General features: G+C 33.4%; 1 protein-coding gene and 1 long non-coding RNA gene across 2 annotated transcripts in view; both read right to left on the reverse strand.

The window, feature by feature from the left end:
* LOC108908383 (facilitated trehalose transporter Tret1-2 homolog) overlaps positions 1–17,636 on the reverse strand; it is a 39,017-nt gene that overhangs the window by 12,959 nt on the left and 8,422 nt on the right. The gene's annotated exons all lie outside the window — the stretch shown is intronic.
* Positions 16,193–17,616, reverse strand: LOC111693136. The gene is made up of 3 exons (XR_002763339.1): positions 17,438–17,616; positions 16,332–17,383; positions 16,193–16,278 (listed from the first exon to the last, which is right to left on the reverse strand). It is a non-coding gene; the product is annotated as an uncharacterized LOC111693136 (long non-coding RNA).

Below are 17,636 nucleotides of genomic sequence, written 5' to 3' on the forward strand. Positions count from 1 at the left end.
TTTAAAAAACAGCCCTCCAGACCTCGTAGTTACGCCACAAATGCCGGTCAACTTTGATCGACTATAACTCTGGAACCAATCAACGAATCACCAAGTTTTTTTTTAAAGGAGCATCTTTCCGAGTACTTTAAAAGCATAATTTAAAAAATTATTATAATGAATTTATAAAGTTATTCTATTTGTTTATAAGCGCAAAAATTACGCATATTTTTAAACAATTACCACGGCTCTCCTAATTAACGTATTTCAATTTTTCTGGGCGCATTTTAAAATTCGAGTGCTTTTTTTTATGTGATAAAATTTTCAAGTATCTAGAAGTCTTAATTTAGGCTCAGTTAAATTTGCAAAAATTTCAATTTTTTTTCAAAAATCTGGATTGCAAAACTATTACTCGAACTATAACTATAACTACTATAGGACCGATTTTAATGAAAATTGGTGTGATGTTTTATTATATCAAAAAGATTTTTTTGGCTAAGTATGAAGATCCTACCTATAATATAAGTACTTTTAAAAAAATCGCAAAAATATTGTAATTTTTTTCACTTTTTTTTGTTGTTTTTGCTATATTTGCAATAATTATATTGTATTTTTTATTTGAAAATAGGTATATCATGTGTAAAATTTCATTACGAATATTTTTTCGTCTTCAATTTTTCTCTAAAATGAATAGTTTTTGAACTGTGTTGAAAAAAGAAAAAAATGGAATTTTTTCCAATTTTTTTCACTATTTGTTTAATAATAAGTTTAGCACACGTTTTGAAGCGCGCGCATAGTGAAATTATGTTTTATTATATCATTTTCTTTTCATTTTTTCGTGCTTAAACTTTATTACAGTCAACTAAATTCCAGTTGGGTGTAGATAAATATTTTAAAATAATTTCCGAAGTGTCCATTTTGAAATCTTCTACACTGCGATATTTGTATGGATACATTGAACATTCCGTCATTTTTTTTGGTTAAGTTTTGAATCACCATCTATATAAAACAAAGTGTATTGATTAACACATTCATCAATACAGAGCTCAAAATAATCCACTGAGGAGAATTTTAGAGGGTACATTGTTTTCATAATCCACAAACAAAAATTTTGGACAACTTCGCCTATGACAGAGCATATCAATAAATAATGAATATATGAATTCAAGAACTGAGACCATTGATGCCATACAAGGATTTTCTGATTTTGTCTCAATGTAGGTAATGCCAGTAAATATTGATGATGAAAACCCTGCTTATAGGAGTGTAAAAAGGGATCAAAGTTTGTTATTAAACTCCTATATCTTAGGAGGTGTTCGATCATGAAAATTGCTTTTTAGACCTTATCTTGAAAAATAAAAAGACACACGTTTCACCATTTTCAAAAATCTAATGTGTGGTGGTAACGGAGAGGGGGGAGTTTTTCAAGAGGCATGAAGGTATTAGAGTCGTGAAAATTGGTATTTAATAATTACCTTGTAAACAAAAGGGCATATGTTTTGTTATTTTCCACAAATGTAATTTGAAGAGTAACCAAGGAGGTGAACCAAAATTTTATAGGAATAATTCAATATGTCCCTAAAGAATAATGATTTTAAGTGGTAAATTCTCACCAAAATAAATAGAGGTATTTGCCCACTACAATATCAACTTTAAAATTACGGCAGAATTTAACAAATACCTCATGTTTGTTTAGCAAACTTATTACAATTTTTATTGTTATGTAAATACCTAATTCTAAATTAAAGTTTCCACATTTCTCCCCATGAATAAATATCCTTCGTCGTCAAACGTGACAGAGCAGGTTTATATCACAATTCAAAAGAAGATATAAACTTTTTACAGCTTCGAATTTACATCAACGCTATTTTATCACTTAGATGATAAAACAGCATATGGAATAACCAAATTTATATCCAGTCGGCTTAGGACGTGTTGGAAAAGAGTTTCCTGACATTACTTCCTGTCTATCCTCCTTACAATCACGTTCCTATACGACTCGTTGTTATTCTATCCACCCTGCTATTTCTAACAATTTTTTTACCATCTAGTTCATCCTTTTAGGCAAATACGGAGGTTACAAATTTGCTATCTATGCGGATAGTGTAGGAAAGAAACAGATAATGGATGATGCCGTCTCGCTTTTTTCAGTTTGGAGAGAAACTCAACCGTTCCATTTCATTTGAAAAGTCTGATTGAAAATTCACCCAACACGTTACGTTTGACAGGTGTACTTATATGGCAAATATAAGATACTTTTGCGGCTTTTAACGCCAAGAATTTTTTATGAATGTATTATACAAGGTAAGTGTTATATTTGTACATACATTTTAACTGCGTGTATATTTCACAATACAAATTTATCATTTGTCTTTTATTTAACTACGAATCTTTATGGAGGTAATTTTTCAACCGTTTATTCATATAACCGCGTGCGTTGCTGGTTGCCGAACTGATCTAGAGTTCGGAAGGGGCGGCTCTTAACAGAGTCGTACTCGGCTCGCTCTACATTTAGTTAATTTCTATTTCTTGGTTGATTTTAACACTTCTGCGTCACATTTAGGTTATACGAAATTTTTCGGTGGACTTCAGTTTGGAGATTATAGAAAATGCTCTACTTATAACTTTTTTTTAATGATATTTACTAGTTGGCAACACTGCATAGCCGTTTGTTCGTAGAACAATGTCGTGCCAATTTCGAATTTTGATGCCATTGCCGAGTAAATTATTTATATTTTGTTGGTGAATGAAAAATAGCTGGTAGCTCTTTCCGGTATTTTCTTCGGTCGATACAAAGTGTATTATTTTATATTACTTTAAAATGACAAGAAAATATGAACAAAGTTATCGATCTGAATGGGAACAAGTTAACGTTCATTGCTGGTAAGATAATGGACGGTAAAAAATTACAGATAATATGTAAAGTCTATTGCGATTCACATTTTTAGATCATAGGATATAATTCGCTGGATGTTCTACGAATCTAATAATGGTAAACTTGGTGATAAATCGTAGTTTTAGATAATAGAGGACAGATGGACGTGATTTATACAGACTTTTCGAGGGCCCTCGATAGGATAGAACACAAGGTTCTACTTTATAAACTGGTAAACTTTGGTTTCTGTAATGATTTTATTGATTTTATTAAGTCCTAGTTACACAACAGAATGCAGTATGTTAGTTACAACGGTTTTTTGATTCCACCACTTACTTAGCAACCTCTAGAATACCTCAGGGTTCTACACTTGGCCCTTTACTGTTTGTTTTGCTCATTAATGATCTTAACGAAGTAATCTGTTGTCGTACATTACTGTATTCAGATGAATTAAAAATATTTTTATAAAACTTTGATGATTATCTTACAATCTTGGTGTGTAGAAAATAAATTACATCTTAACCCATCGAAATACACAACCTAAAGTTTTTCCAGAAAGTTACCTATCCATAAATTTAATTATAGTATTGATAGTAACATACAGGGTGTTTGTAAATAAGTGCGAAATAGTTTAAGGGGTGGTTGCTGAAGTTATTTTGTTTTGCTTTGTTTCCGAGAGAGTTTAAAAATTTTTATTTTTTATTTATTTTTATTAATTATTTCAAAGAGTTTTAAAGATATTGACTCGAAATTTGAAGAACGCTTTGGAAGGATAAATGTGCATTTTTTTGGGGTGATCCGACTAATTCTGCTTGCACCAGTGGCGTTCGTGCGAGAATGCCACATACTTTTTTAATAAAAAAAAATGGTACGCTACTGACTTTTCCCATTTTGATATTGTTTTTAGAAATCCGCCATCAATTCTGAATGAAATTGGTCTCTTCAATTTTTTTCGTAAGATGCACCGTTTTTGAAGAAAAAAAAAAATAAAACATATTTTATTGTAGGTTTTGTTAATCTTTTATTTAAAGATGCTTACTTGTGGTACATGTTCAGAGAAAGTTTTTAAAGAATCTGTTATTTAAAGGTTTTTAAACATTTATAAGTAAAGTTCGGGGTTTTCGTCGGCTAGTCATAGGCGTGTTCGTCGTAAACATATAAATAAACAGGTAGATATAAGTAAAAATAAATATTTTTGCGTACTTTATCAGCGAAAGGTCTTTTTTTATCACTTGGCGAGTTCGACATTATTGGAATATTAAAACACGTATAAACGAAGCAAACGTAAAGCCAATAACTGCCGTTTTAACCAGTTTGGACGTGGCACTGTAGCGAAAGGCTGACGGCTATGATTTATTATCCGACCGAGTCCCAAAGTCTATTTATAAGGCACTTGTTTGGATGGTAAATACCAATTCCTATGGTACCTTTCAATTCGTCGTAATGGGTCCGCCATTTCGGATATAAGAATTTCCGAACTAAAACCTTATATTTGTGATTAGCGACTTTGAAAACCATCGAGTAAAAAGTTTCCGCCATAATCTTCAAATTTTGATTGATTTGCCGATTTTTACATCCGCCATATCGGATCCGTCATCTTTTATTAAGGAATTTTCGAATTCGGACTTCAGATTCGTAATCAGCGACCACAAAAACCTTCAGTTAAAAACAAAATTAAGGATAAATATTGAATAGAATACAAGACTATGATTTTTCATATTGTTTTGCACTAACACTCGTTATTTTAAGGGTGGAATTAACCCCTTCATAGGGGTGGGTGTGGATTTAATTTGCATGTACAAAGGTAAGGTAAGGTATGTACAAACTGTTGCATTTCATTATAAAGCTTTACCTTATCTTCACTGTTTCACTCTATTTTGAAGAATGTTTTAGTCTTTTATTAAAAAAGACCTGATAAAGACTCTAGTACAGAACTTTTTTTGTGGGGCTATGTAATTCTTACTACGGTCCTGATCGCCGATTTCAAAACATCATTCATTGTTTCACTAATCGAATAATCATCCATCATCTGCAATAAAGTTCCAGAAGGAAACTCAACAATGACTGCGGATTATTAAATATACAAAATTAAAAACGAAACCGTAAATCCTGTTCTCTCTGTCAGTCATCTCGAGCAGTACATATAAAAATAATTGAACTTTCTAGCGGTTGTTTTGGCTCGTAAATAACTGCAAACGGCATATTGTGATTAGTGTTTTGTATGCAGTTTGATATAGTGGCTCTAACCGCGAGCATAAATCACATTTTATGATTCAATTAAATTTAGTAGTGGAATTTATGTCAATATGGTTGAATATGTAGTTAAGTTGTTGTTTCACATGTCAGATCGTGATGCATATGAATGAACCTCATGTAATGAGGATGAAAGAAAATGTGGACGGTTTAAGTAATAGGTGAAAAGAAAATAATTTGTTTTTATTTCCAAAGCCTACATTTTGATAAATTTGATAACTGTTCTCAGGAAAATCGAGAAACAGGTCTGATATGTGCGTAATTTTCTTTAATTGTAGAATTAATTGCATCATAATGATTGCACTTTTACTTTGTTTTCCAGTAGAAGCTACAGTTTTCCAATAGAATAAGTAATACAAAGGAATAACTAAATATGATATAGATATAACGATAATAATAAACAAACGTAAACAAGTATGTAAATATACATAGTTTAATAAATACTATTAATTAAATTAAAGGAAGAACTTGGATAATTTACACAACTTGACAACGTTGCAATACGGTGCGCATTGCAAGACAGAATGATAGCGTGTCAGGTTGTTAGCCTTACTACCACATTTAGCACGTTTTTGCGTAATATTATCTCAGAAAATACATTTAAGGTAGAAGTTCTGTGGCACAAAACGATTATAGAAGGAAAAATAACAGTCAAATGAGCTAATCTAGAACACGGAGCGCACTCGATCCACTTTTTCGACACTACAACCGACCACTACCACTGTCTCTAGCATATAGCTGAGTATTGCCTACAGCGGATAATGCGCTGTTGTCAAATGTACTATTTTATGAATCGGCCAGTTCATAAGCTGAAAGAAACATATTTTTTTATTAAATCCAATTATTTGAAACAACAAATATCACTTAATTATTTATTAAATATTCTCCATATCTTTACATATTATTATTACCATCATTCTTATTTTACAATCTATTATTATTTATTATTAACATATATGAATAAATATAAGTATAAAGCATTTTTATTTTAAATTTGTTTATATTAGGACCTATGTTGTACAATACTTTTCTGTATATTTGTGTCCAATATACGATCATAACGTTTAAAGTTATTGCTAGTATGTAGTACCCCTGCTCATTCTAATTTATCAGTAAGAAATCATTTAAATAACGTGTTCCCCCATCAGTGGATTAGACGAGGGAGTGAACATCCATGGCCTCCACGAAGTCCAAATTTGAATCCTATGGATTTCTATTAATGGGGATATATTAAAACTCTGTTTATTCTGACCCTACTGTTAATACCAGAAATGAATTGTGGCAAAGAATAGTGGCAGCAGCAAATGATATTAGGCATATCCTTCCGACATTGTTAGCAGTTAGAAAAAATTTCTTAAAAAGAAGTCAAAAATGCATTGAAGTAAATGGTGGACATTTCGAAAATCAAATTTAAAAGAAAAAATGTTTTTCCTATTACATTTAGGTCTAAATGGTAATTTTTTATTTTGTTATTTTTAAATGTTGTAGCATCTTCCATATTGTCATATTTTTCTGTGTTTGGTTTCATGTTTACGTTTTCTGTTGTTATAAAAACCATATTGCTAATTGTAACAACCTTTTGAATTAATAATTTATTGTAATTTATGTATTATTTTCAAATTTATTATGTACCTAAACTCGGGCGGTTATTTTCTGTAAAACAACATACAACAAGGATATCTTTTTAAAAGCAAATCGAATACTGTTGTAAAATAACTAATTGTCCAAAAATATCGAAATACCATAAAAAAAAAATCTGAAGGAAACAATGTAGTGGCAACGGAGCTCAGAACGCCCTGTATATTTATCGCAAAAAACAAGCAGATATTCGTGTTTATAATATAAAAAACCTACTTTTCCAAAACTTGAGTAAAATTACCCAAACAAATAAATCACCTCATTTTTATCCAATTTACATTATACAGGGTTATCCAAAAGTTTCGGTAGAAAAATTTCGAATAAAGCATTTTGGGAAAAAATGTTTTATACAAAAGTGTAAGGATTTTTGATCTTCAAGGTCAAATCCAAGATCACCATCGGATAGACAGGGGAAAATCCCTACACTTTTGTCTGAAACATTTTTTCCCAAAATGCATTCTTCAAAAGTTCTGCCGTACCGGGACTTTTGGGAGTCGACCCACATTTGACCTTTGACCTTGAATGTTTTTGTCAAAGTAATGGTCAAGACCATATTTGGACGTACAATTTCCTGCTCTGTCCAAATCCGCAATAAAAAATAGGGGTTTCCATTTAAAAAACTTAACTTGACCTTCAAATCACCTTGAAGGTCAAAGTCAAGGTCAAATCGAAGGTCACCATCAGATAGCCAGGGAAAAATCCTTCCACTTTTGTCTGAAACATTTTTCCCAAAATGCTTTCTTCGAAAGTTTTTCTGCCGTACCGGGACTTTTGGATAACCATGTATATATTTTAATATTCTGAAAATAACGCGGAAAATATCAAGGCACGTCCCTGCCCGGTAAATTGTTACAGTACCGATAATAGAACTTTATTGGCTTATTCTTTTCTTGGAATTTTATCTCTACAAATATTGTACGGACTGTATCACCTGTTAAAACTCCTATTTCATCCCGTACAAACTATTCTGTTTGCATTTCCTAGTGGGACAGAAACGTGTGTAAAATTTTACGGCATCATCCTTCAGCAGGGGCGTTTCGTTACATTGAATATAAAATTTTTACCTCAAAGTTGTAACTGACCCTCATGAAACGTTTCCAACAAATCTATACCCTTATCTCTTCTACTTGACTAGTGCTTTTAGATTATCAAGTAAGCTGCTGCGTGGGCTAAAAAATATACATGGAACTTTTTGTGAGCATTTTTTTTCTCAAAGCAATTTTAGCGACAGCGTGACTCTGAAATATAACCGTACTGGGATTCGCATTAATCTCCATAGCCATAGCCTGTAATCAGTGATATCAAAGACCGCTCAAAAGATTAGCTTTGCTTTTAATGAGAACTAGTTCAGTCCATTGGGCATGACAGAAATATAGCAGAAACAGTTAATTAAATTTAAATTTTTATCAAAATTCGGTGAAATGAATATTACATTACATTATTATTATTTTTATTATTATTTTAATAGTTCGCCATATAACCAACGCCCAACCCAAATCCAAACTACTTGGTGTGTTAGTATTACGACAAAACTACTATTACTACTACTAATATTATGAAACTGCTATATATTTTAAAAGCTATGTGAAAATTGAAAACTAAGCAACAAATATAAGAATGAATGTTTGTGACAAATTCTCGAAAAAAGCGAAAGTCTGCTAAAAATCCAATGAAGTGTTGGTATTAAAAATAATGACTACGCCTTTTCCAATAGACGTACTTCAGAAAACTCAAGTTGTATTACATCTTCGTTGATTTTATCTCAGAAAAGGGAATTTCAATTTAAAATTAATCGCAAGTACATATTTTAAAAAACGTCGCTAAGTGCATTTCAGAATACAAAATAAATAGAAAAGTGTAGCGTTTTTACGAAATTTTTTCTTGAACTGACTATCCTACAGCCCATGCATTTTCGAACACTTTTTACAGCGGACCCTGTATATGTATCAATAAAATTAAAGGTTTCTAAAGACAGTTCAGCACAAAATCGGTCTTTTAGTTCTTTTAACTGGTAGAATTTCTAACCACTGCGACTTTTCTCGAACAAATAAATACCTTTCCAGAGAATTGATATCTGGATAACCGAGCAATTAGTTCGAACGGCCATTTTTTATCTCTTAGTCGATCCTACCTACCTACCGATCGAAGTGCCCACGTAATTTGCTCTTGAAAGCCTTTTTCAGAAGAACTTGAACGGGTTAGGAACGAAGCAGTTTCTATTTCAAACAGTTAGTAGTTCGAAAAGGTGCACTAAAATTTTAATCGACAAATACTTTCGTCGTAAATATTTCATTCATATCGTGTACAAAGTGTTTTGTAATTTCCTTTTTATTATGTCTTGTGATTAAATGACAATTTTTTTTATTTACAAATTACAATATCCAATGGGACAAAGACCAAGTTATAGGATAAGGTAAAACAGAAAACCTTAACTAAGTTAAAAAAAACGACAACTACTCAAAATTGGAATAACGCAAAGCGTAAATTTTTCACTCAACGCCATAACATTAATCCTTTACAAAAATTTGAGACTATTATGTAGTAGTTTCGAAAAATTATGCGCTGATGCCAAATTTATTAATAATACGGATTTTTGAGGTTGTTTTTGAATTATTTTCTTACTTGTATTATATCATTTAAAGGCCAAAAAATGCTCTATCTGCTCAGCTTAAAATTCAATATGACGCTCATAAGAAAATTGACCTCTACCTCTTAGATAGAACATCCTGTAAGTAGTTTCCAATATACCAATACATGCATCACCAAAATGGACACCAGGTATGTTAGGAAAATATTTTTAAAATTGCAGATAATAAATGAAAAACAACACGACTGATACACAAAAGTTGCTGAGCTTATTTTGTACGTTTTTTTTTCTGTTTTTCGTGCCATTCCGACTCAATAATAGCGGGGTACCCCCGGATATCCCTATTTGCGTGCCTCTGTCCCTAAAAATAAAACAAAAACAAAACGGATTCAATGTCAAACGATGTTGTGATAATAAATGCCATCAACCGGGGAAGTGATACTTGAAAACTGGCGGCCACTCAACACGGCCAATGCTAGAAAAGCAATTTTCCCATTAAATCTAATTTTGAGGTCGTTCACACACGGTCCTTGTAAAGTGTAACGAGATGGATCGGAAATAGGTCAAGATCGTAACAATATCACTACTATAAATCATATAAATTGTAGGTGCGTCTTTTCTTTGCCCATCTGTTTTCATTAAATAAAAGGCCAGCTTTTTTATGTACAAGAAGAGCAAATTTATGTTGGAAAAATGGAGATAAGTGTTCTGTATACACTAAACATTGCATCGTACCCAAGAAAATGTTTTTTCTCTGCTCCCACTACAGTAAATAGACTATTAATACATTGTTGTTAAGGAGGTAAGTGGATTTTACCGTAGAAGTGGAAGTTGCTATGGACAAGTATATGTAAGTGAGGTAACTTACCTCCCTAGGAAAAAAAAGCGATTTCGAGTTATAAACGCATATTTTATGAACAAATAAATAGAAATATTTGATGAACATTACATTTTATTAATTATTTTGAATAAATATTTATAGTAATTGTACAGTTATTACATTTAGTAACATTTATAAGATCTGGATAATTATTCCCCTCGCGTTTACTAATTGTCACATTTTTATCAAAATTATTTGACCGCTCCATTTCAGTCACCGGAGACTCAATGAATGTTATCTGACTGATCCATTAAAACAGCCTGATGCGACGTACTACTAGAACCTGGAGTTGAAGGGTTATTGTAAAGAATCCTGTTGGCTACTTCATAGCTTAAGACAATACACATTAAAAATATTTTAAAACTCATCATCAAATATTGTTTAATATCCTTTCCTATTAACCATATAAAGTAAAACAATAAAATAACTACAGTTTCTTATTTTCTCTTATTGTTAAAACAATATATAGTGTTGGTACACATGTGCAAGTGACCCATTTTAAGTATTACGTCAATAACGCCATTCTGACGCCACCCGGACCGGTCTAACAGTTGCAAAGACAAAAAACAGACGAGGTTCCAGAAAAGGTCCACGGTAGATTGACGCCAAGGACCAGATACCTACGAACGACGTTTTTTTCACAAGCTTTGTTTTCAATCAAAATAATTTTATTTTTACCGTTGAGAAAGCGTTTTATTTTGCTGCACACCGAAAGCAACTTAATTAATTACGAAATTAATAGCGTCAGAAAACGAATGAAATGTGAAAACTATCTGTTAAAACCAAGTCAAGTCGAGGTGAGAAATGTTCAAAAGAAATAGTACTGTTTTTTTTTATCAGTATATAGACGATGTACAGTGTATGGTCATGATGAAAAAAACTTTATATAAAAAGTTTTAAAATAAATAAAGAAGACATAGACTGATCCGGGAATACCGACTTTAAAGTCGAATTCAACCTACTTTTTTTTCTTATAGTACTGCGTAATTTGTATTTAGTAAACAATATACAGGGATGGCCAGAAGTACGGAATAAAATTCATATATCTTGAATGAGTAAATTTTTTTAAAACGCCGAAACACGTTAACTGATTTTGATTTTTTCCCATCTTTTGGTTATATAATAATTAATTTTTCTTCAACCCCCTAACCCCCAGCTACCCCTACTTTTTTTTTCAAATGGAAACATAAGGCATGAGGGGGCTCGTTGAAAAGCTTATAGAAAATTGAATCCAGCCATACCAAATAAACAAGTTTTTTTTTCATTTAGAAATTGAAACAACTAGATAATTTACAAAAATAAACTCGATGTCGCAAATGCTGAAAATGTCCTCCCTTCACTATTTGGCATTATCCAAGACGATAGTAATGCTGTCCACAGCATTTTGAATAACTTCAGCTAAATTGTGCATCTCCACCCTAATCCTGTTCTTTAAATTCTCAATATTATCCGCTCTGTCCTGGTAGACTCTTTCTTTCAAATATCCCCAAAGAAAATAATCCATGAGTGTTAAGTCGGGGGATCTTGGCGGCCATTAAACTGTACCCCGTCTACCAATCCAGCGATTTGGAAACATTTCATCTAAGTATCTTCGAATATCAATACCAAATCGTGGGGGAGCGCTATCTTGTTGGAACCAAATTCTTTCATTCGGTATATCTGCATCAATTTCGTGAGGGAATATCACGAATAGATCAGGTATCAGGTGTTAGGAAATCCAGGTAGCGTGCGGCGGTAAGATTTTCTTCAAAAAATAATGGATTCCAAGATTCTGTTGTTGATGATACCTGCCCATACATTAACTTTCTGTGGATGCTGCGTATGCGATTCGCATGTCCAGTATGGATTTTCCTGGTACCAAAAGCAATAGTTGTGCCTGTTAACCACTCCATTTAAATAAAACGTAGCTTCATCCGAAAAAAGTACGTCTCGTTGAAAACCATTATTGTCGTCACACCGTCTCATCATTTCCTCACAAAATTGTAATCGCCTATCATAATCGTCTTCCAAAAGCTCTTGGACAAGACATACCTTATAGGTATTTCTCTTGTTTCAGAAACATTCGAATTGCAGTTCGAGAAGCATCGTGATTGCGGGTCAATGAAACAGTTGAAGTATGAGGATTTTCAACAAGTTCTAATGCAATGTCTAATTTCTTTTCTTCATTCAAAGCACGTGCCCGTCCAGTTTTGGGCAAAGTCTGTACTGTACCGTGTTCCTCAAATTTGTGAAATATTTTACTAACTGTCCCTTGCGAGATTTCGTTTTCGGGATATTTCGCATTAAATAAATCGCGCACTTCAGCCTGAATTCTTATCAAGGTTTCGACAATACCATTGCAATTCAGTAAATAACTTGATTTTGATACAATAGTAACGTTTCAAACTCCAATTTACAACTAAAGCGAAAAATTAACCAGAAAGCCTGGCAAGTAAGTGGTATCAAAAAAACGCAACATAAAAAATATATCTTTTTTGCGTGAGCAGTGATAGGTACAGTTTCAAATTCTTTATTTTATTCTGTGCAAATTCATGGAGGATAACACTGAAGATAATTAAATTTTATTTCACATGTTAAGTAGGTGTTTTATACAACCCTGAAAACCTTGCTATTGAAGAAATAAAACTTGTTTATTTGGTATGGCTGGATTCGTTTTCTATAAGTTTTTCAACGAGCCCCCTCATGCCTTATGTTTCCATTTGAAAAAAAAAGTAGGGGTAGCTGGGGGTTAGGGGGTTGAAGAAAAATTAATTATTATATAACCGAAAGATGGGAAAAAATCAAAATAAGTTAACGTTTTCGGCGTTTTAAAAAAAATTAACTCATTCAAAAGATATGAATTTTATTCAGTATTCTGGCCATCCCTGTATAAATATAAATACATTCTTTCTACTAAAATGGAATTACGAGATGTTGACTTTTTTCCCTGGAATACTCAGGCCGATTTTTGAAGGAAAAACTTGTGTAATGACAAAAGAAAACAAAACCCATATTTATACCTCTCATTTAGCAAAGGCAGCAAGAGCCAGCTGTCCTAATACGTCTAATTCGCGTAACCGGCCGCTACCTTTTCATTAATTTTTTTATTAAATTATAACGGGGGAGAAGTATTTTCAGCTTACTCGGCGTCACTACTGGAAAAATCCTACGCAGCGACTGAACGGTCGACAGAATTTAATATAATGGCATTAAAACTTAATCAATATCCTTAGACTTAACGATGCTTCGTCGGCAGACCGCGTGCCACTTCTACTGTAACTTCCGCACCATTAAAAGTCGCATAAAATAAAGGTTCATTCGGAATAAATCGAAGAAATTGCTTCAGGATAGCAGACGTGCTTCATGAAAATGCCTACGTCGTTTAATACTAATAAAAGTGTGAAGGATCAATTATGATAGCTCATAAAATCGGGTTTTTAGTAACTCAGTAATTAAAAATGACAATTAATCAGTAAATAATCAGTAAAACCACCAGACATATACGGGTTTCGAATTTATTAATTCTCGTCCAGCTATTTTGATGTGTCTACAGGCATAGATAGTTTGAATACAAAATCTTGTTAATATTCATGCGGCCACACAAGCTTTTGCTTTCATGTCTGCAAATTAGCAGGTCACTCTATGTCAGTTTAACTGCCGTAGGCATTGGAAAGCAGTTATATTTTTCTTGAGATACTTTGAAATAAACTAGAACTACCTGCCTGGAATAGCGAATTCTTTTATTTTATAAAGAGAAGACCTATTAGATCCACCAGCTCTCAGACCTAATGATTTTTCTTGAATTTATCTTAAATTGGTTATACAGGGTTTCCCATTAATATTGCGAAAAAATTCAGGGGGAGTTTCCTTGACCAAAAATAAGAAAGAAAGTTTCTGTAAACCTATGTCCGAAAATGCTTCGTTTCGGAGATACAGGGTGTTGAAATTTAGAGAAAATACAAGGTTTTTACTAATATCTGGAGAACCCCAATTCCGATTTTTTTGAAATTTGGTATGTTTGTTTATAAAAACGGTAGACGTCTTCTGAAGCAATTTGATTTATTTTATCGATTCCAGCACGTCCGGGGACTCACTCCTGTTGATATTAATAAGTAAACATATGAGACGTCACAGCTTTTTCTTAGGTGTCACATTTTTTCTAATTATTCGATTAAAAATACAACTTTTTTGTCTCTTTACTTTTTTTGATATCTTGCTTCGTTTTCGAGCAAAAAATTAATATCCTTTCATATGCACATTCTTAAGGGAAGTAGAAAACAAAAATAGAAATTCAATGTTTTAGTTATTTACTAATCAACTTTAACAATACATTTGAAGGAAAAACATAAGAAAAAATATTTAACAAACAGCAATGATATGAAAAATACTTTACATACACAGGCGTTACAACAGTTGTTGAAAATGTGCACCTTCAACTCTAATACAAGCATCTATCTTACGACACATTGATTGGCGAACCCGTTCAAATATTCCGACTGTGTGTCTAATTGTTTCACAGGATGCGACAATGCGGTTTCTTAATTCGTCTATGGTTTGCACTGGAGTCATATGAATCAAATGTTTGAGGCGACCCCAAAGGAAAAAATCCAACGAATTTAAGTCGGGAGACCTCGGGGGCCAGGGTTGATTGCCTCCTCTATCCAGCAATTTGGGTTGATATTGTTCAAATATTCACGTGCAGCTAAACTGAAATGGGGTGGAGCACCATCGTGCATAAAATACATTTGCAACCTTAATGGCAGTGGGACGTCTTCCAAAAGTACGGGCAATTCATCCTCAAGAAAACGGCGATAAACATCTCCAATAAGCCTCGGTGGTAAAAAAATGGACCTATTAAGTGGTCTCCCACAATTCCGACCCATACATTAAGTGAAAACTGGTGTTAATGACGGCCTTCTAATATTGCATTTGGGTTCTCGTCCGCCCAGACATGATTATTATGGAAGTTCTTTAGGGCTTTTCTTGAAAAATTCGCCTTATCCGTGAATAGTACTTCTGCTAAAAATTGAGGATTTTCCCCAATTTTTTGTCGTATCCATCGACATAAATCTAATCTTAACGGAAAATCAGTCGGTAAAAGTGCCTGAACCCGTTGGATGTGATAACGGTATACAAGATTATTTTTTAAATTCCTGAAAATTGTAGAACGACTTGCATTTAAGTTTCTAGCAATCTGTCTGGTACTTGTTGTTGGAGTGTCCTCAATTTCATGAAGTACATCTTCCTCCAATTGTAGGGTTATTGCTGTGCTGATCGCCTGTTTCCTGCGGTAAGTTTTCGAAAACTTCCAGTTTCACTAAGACGTTGATGAAGACGGGTGAAGATAGTATGATGAGGAATTATGCGATTAGGGTATTTCTGCTCATAGAGACGCCTGGCGGCTAATGCATTACCTACCGTTGACAAGGCCATACAGAAAATGCATATCGCACATTTCACTATTTGTGTAATTCATTTTGACAAGCAGGAATTGACAACTACACAGTTCAAGTACTTATTAAAATCACACACTTAAGCTATAAATTTTTTGCTCGAAAACGTAGCAAGATATCAAAAAAGTAAAGACAAAAAAGTTGTATTTTTTATCGCATAATTAGAAAAACATATGACACTTAAGAAAAAGCAGTGACGTCTCATATGTTTACTTATTAATATCAACAGCAGTGAGCAGCTAAAGTACGTCAGAAGACGTCTACCGTTTTTATAAACAAACATACCAAATTTCAAAAAAATCGGAATTAGGGTTCTCCAAATATTAGTAAAAACCTTGCATTTTCTCTAAATTTCAACAGCCTGGATCTCCGAAACGAAGCATTTTCGGACATAGGTTTATAGGAACTTTCTTATTTTTGGTCACGTAACGTAATCATACGTAACTTGTTACGTGCTTATATTTTTTTTGTTTACTTAAAATTCATTTAGATTTATTGTGGGACCTTATACTCTGAAAAGGGAAAAATGATAAGACGGCAGTATGCTAAAATTCTTTATTTATTAAATAGTACAGGTAACTTGTTGCTACGTACTTCAGCAATCGATGCCTAGTCTAGTTGGTGTCCCCCCAGCCTGCAAACAATATCAATATTACTGAAGTATTAAATAACCTTCCAAAAACTTACCTTTGTAGCCTCCGAACATTGTCCATAATATCCGTCCATAACCTTATCCGTTTAAGCTCCGCAGAGATGGAGTGCATCTTAGAATGTCCCAGTATAAGAGTAACAGCATATGAGTCACTTGCAATTTAATAATCGGTACAACAAACTTCTCTTGTTGATACATTTTCCAGGTATAAACATAACCCCAATTTATTTCTGTCATCTTTATCCAAATATTTTGTCTGTGGTTATACCTATCTAACCTTATATACACCAGAGAGAGATAGCTAATTTAAAACCATTTAGATTTAGAAAATCCCTAAACAGTCATCTCCCCTCCATTGGCCCAAAAATTCGCGGGTTTTGAAGAATTTATGAGTTTTTTGGGTAGTAATTCTGTGTGAAGAGGCACCATTTTGATTTGGCAGTTTGAAGCCGTTTAAAAGCTATTTTGCTGATTTACACTCACGATTTCTGCACTATAACTTTTGTAATAAAGTCAATTAAGTATTGCATACAGTAGCTTCTGGATTCTGCAAAGTGCTAGTGCAATAGTTATCGTCAACCTCCTCCCGGAAAGATCACTTCGTTGGCCACACACCATCACTTGGTAAGCTCAAATTTCTCTAATATCACATACATCTCATCATTTACTTTAAATCTAAACTATTTCTGCAAGATTGCAAGTGCTGCGCTCTTATACGTTAACTTATCCGTTCCTCCTCCTTTTAGGCCAAATACTTTTACGTCAGAAAGTTTCACGTTACTAAACTGTTACGTTGTGCACTTCTCTACAACGTACAGAACCTCGGGAAGTACATAACACCTGTACTTGGCACCATCCTTGTACGAGCCAAAGCCCATATACACATATGGTTAGGGACCTTCTCCGTTTCCTTGTATACACGGTGGAGTACAACATCCAGACATTCCCTGCTTCCTGGTACCACCTCAGGACTGGGGACTAGGCATCGAAGGAATTTCGTACAGTCACTCGTCCGAGTTGACTGCCAGGCAACGTAGTTGTAGGGGCACTGCCACATACTTTTAACTCTTTGTTTCTTTTATGTAACCTGAAAGTATTACTAAATTCACTCGATCTGCGCTTTTGCTGTAGGGTAACGTACATTTATTATACTGGTATATTACTGCATTTTGTATTTCATCTGTAGAATTAGTTTGCATGAATTGAACTGCTTTGCATTTTGCATAATTGATATTGTAATAAATACCTGTAAACCCAGGTATACCTAGGTACCTCAAGGCGCGGGTGTCATCTCTATTTGTGCAGACTACCCACCAGTATACCATCATATATATATATAT

Source organism: Anoplophora glabripennis, unplaced genomic scaffold, assembly GCF_000390285.2.
Source record: "Anoplophora glabripennis isolate ALB-LARVAE unplaced genomic scaffold, Agla_2.0 scaffold29, whole genome shotgun sequence".
Taxonomy (NCBI): domain Eukaryota; kingdom Metazoa; phylum Arthropoda; class Insecta; order Coleoptera; family Cerambycidae; genus Anoplophora; species Anoplophora glabripennis.